Source organism: Cryptomeria japonica, chromosome 4 (assembly GCF_030272615.1).
Source record: "Cryptomeria japonica chromosome 4, Sugi_1.0, whole genome shotgun sequence".
In the NCBI taxonomy this organism is placed as follows: Eukaryota; Viridiplantae; Streptophyta; class Pinopsida; order Cupressales; family Cupressaceae; genus Cryptomeria; species Cryptomeria japonica.
Window position 1 is genome coordinate 412706387 of NC_081408.1, and position 3591 is coordinate 412709977.

The following is a 3591-nucleotide window of genomic DNA, read 5'->3' on the forward strand; positions in this document are numbered from 1 at the left end:
CATGCAAAGCCATGGCAACTATACTTTGACGGCTCATATACACAGCATGGGGCAGGAGCTAGCATCCTCTTTATAACTCCTCAAGGGGATTCTATACCAAAATCTTACCGCTTATCATTTCATTGCACTAACAATATAGCGGAATATGATGCATTAACAACAGGATTACGAATTGCAGTTCAATGGAAGATCCAGGAACTTCGTGTTTTTGGGGACTCCCAACTTGTTATCCGTCAAGCAACTGGTGATTACCAAACAAAAGATGAGAAGTTAATGCCTTATAAGAAAATGGTGGATGATCTGAAACAACACTTTACAAAGATAGACTTTGAGCAGATACCAAGAGAACAGAATCGCGCCGCAGATGCCATGGCTACAATTGCTTCACTGATCGATCTACCTCCAAACGAGACCCGCTATGAGTTCTTGGTGGATAACCTTTTGGTCCCTTCATATGAGATCATGCCTACTGAGATGATATGCATTGTCGGTCCCGAATCCCAGTTATATGGTTCCATTTTCACATACCTACGAGACAATACTTTACCTCCTGATCTATCAAATAACCAACGTGGCACTTTCATTCGCCAATCCTCTCGATATGTCATTTTAGCTGATATCCTATATCGACGAGGTCTAGATGGCACTCTTCTTAGATGTTTAGAAAGCGATGAAGCTCAGATTGCGTTACGGGAAGTGCATGAAGGGATATGTGGTCCACATGCTAGTGGTCCTACCTTGGCCAAGAAACTCATCAGGACTGGATATTACTGGCCCAATATGGAGAAAGACTCATATCAGTTTGTCAAGAAATGTAAGCAATGTCAAATTCATGGAGATCTCATACATGCGCCAACACAAGAACTTCAACCACTTGCGTCTCCTTGGCCCTTTCGTCAGTGGGGACTCGATCTCATAGGCAAGATTCACCCTCCTTCCAATGGTCATAAATTCATTATCACTGCCACAGAGTATTTTACAAAATGGATTGAAGCCGTGTCTCTCACACAAGTTACTGGAAAACAGATTGCTACATTCATCCTCAACTATATCATTTGTCGATACGGTATTCCTGTTTCCATTATCACTGATAATGGGCGTCCCTTCAAAAATCAGGATGTTCGCGAACTCTATGACCACTTCTATATCTCCCATCGTTTCTCCACACCATATTACCCCCAAGGTAATGGCCAAGCTGAGGCGTCTAATAAAACAATCCTTAAAATCCTAAAGAAGACAGTCAACGATGCTGGTCGTAATTGGCATATTCAACTTAATCCTGCACTTTGGGCCTACCGCACAAGTGTCCGTACACCTATAGGAGCTACACCCTATTCACTAGTCTATGGTTCTGAAGCCATCTTGCCTATTGAGGTCGAGCTACCCTCTTTACGGGTCTCTTTGCAAAACATCATCAGTGATGAAGACTACAGGGTCTCTCGCTTACAAGAGCTGGAACTATTGGATGAACGAAGACAAACTGCTTATAGTCATCTCAAAGCTTACCAACAATGAATGAGTCGCAGCTACAATCACAAGGTCAAGCCTCACACATTTGAGGTAGGTGACTTAGTTCTCAGAGAAAATCCTAAAAATCAACAAGACAGAGAGAAGAAGGGCAAGTTCGAACCAAATTGGCTTGGTCCTTACATCATTACAGTAGCATATGGATCTGGTGCATATCAGCTTTCAACTACAAAAGGTGAACCTTTGGAGGATCCTATCAACAACATGCACCTTCGCAGGTTTTACACGTAGCTCTTCAGAGTATCCTAATTCGAAAACACAAAAAAATAAAAAAAATTCAAAAATACAAAAAAATCATAAAAATAAAAAATCGTTACTTGGTGAAAACCTGACAAACAGGTGCCTTGTGACACAAAAAAAACATTGAAAAATCAAAAAAAGTAAAGAGAAATAATTTCGTCCAATAGTGAAAACCACTTCGGTGGCGCCCTGGGCAAGTACCATGGTGAAAACTGGGTCACCAGCGCCATGTGTAGAGACATTGCTCCTCCCTCCTTCAGGATTCTCTTTCATCATTTCACTTTACACACACTCACAACCTATTCGTTCATAATAAACTTACCCATTCCCATCATGGCTTGTTATTGATCTACCCAAGATTGGTTCCCCATTCATAATAAACCTCCCTTTTCATCCCTTTCCATCCATAATAAATCAGATCCTATCTGTGGCTAAGGCAAATCCTACGTCTAGTGATGGGTGTGGAACTGAGAACATCACGTGTTTCGAGGAGTATAGTTTCTTCTAGCTTCCTTCAGTTTATTCGCGCACAATCCGCAATAAAGCAACATTTGCATCACAGATCCGCAATAAAGTTTCGTCTTCTCCGCAATAAAGTATCAGTTTCATGGATTCAGTCAATTTCAGATGAGACAGCAAAAACAATGGGCTTCAACAAATCAAATCTTTCAACAGACTCAGACAACATTATGGTTCAGTGCTATCTATCCTTTCTGTGAAAGTAAACATTGTGACCACAATCAAATAAGACTTATACAGGTGACAAGAGACACTAAACTTGAGGACTACAGTGGGTGTTGGTGTCGAGTCTTGGTTTTCTTTTGATTTTATCTTTCTGGTGACATGTCTTTTAGCTTTTCCAGGATGTCTTTGACTAGAGATTCTATCTCCAGGATGTCTTTGACTAGAAAGGCGAGGATGGGGTATTGTCACCTATTTTTATTTGTTGTCTGTGGATTGTCTCTTAGTAATGCTATGACTTGTCCAAGGATATGAGGACACTGTGAGTCTAGTATGAACTGGGGCATTCCTTGTGTGTGACTGTCTTATCTCCATGCAAATAGGTACAATGACTTTCTGGGTTGAACATATGCCTCGATTGTCATAACCTACTTGCCATAATAAAGCTCAATGATGATAACGCACAAGAAGCTCTTTCACTTTCATATCTTCTGTCTTTCATCCCCCCTTTCTTGATTGACTTTCATCATCCTTCTCGAGTCCGCGTAGCCTGCTATCACATGACTAAGTATAATGACACACCAAAAACATTTGCATTTCATGTAGTTGCACCTGCATTACCACATATAAGCATTTCATACATACATATAGATATCACAACTACATCACATCCTGCACACAACACCTGTTAGCACAATTTACATTTGCATTATCATATTCATCTGCATTACTTACATTCACATTTGTATCATGCATACACATATAAAACATAAACGAACAAAAAAAATAAAAAATATTGCATTGCATCATGTACATATTTGCATCCATATCATAAGCATCACATAAGAACATCTCATCACATAGGTACACATGCATATAGCTGCCGCAAAGATGAATCATCTCATATATATATATATATATATATATAAAGTGTCATGATACAATGATGTCAAAATCATATGGCTACAATCACCCGCAGGTGTCTACATCATTATACAAAATGGTACAAAACTGATACAGAGGAACTCACTGATCACTCCTGCCAACACTATTGGTAGTGCTAATCCTATCCATGTCATGGTATCCCATGCCACGTGTCCCACCCTCATCTCCAGTCTTGGATCCTAGAACACTCGTCTAAGG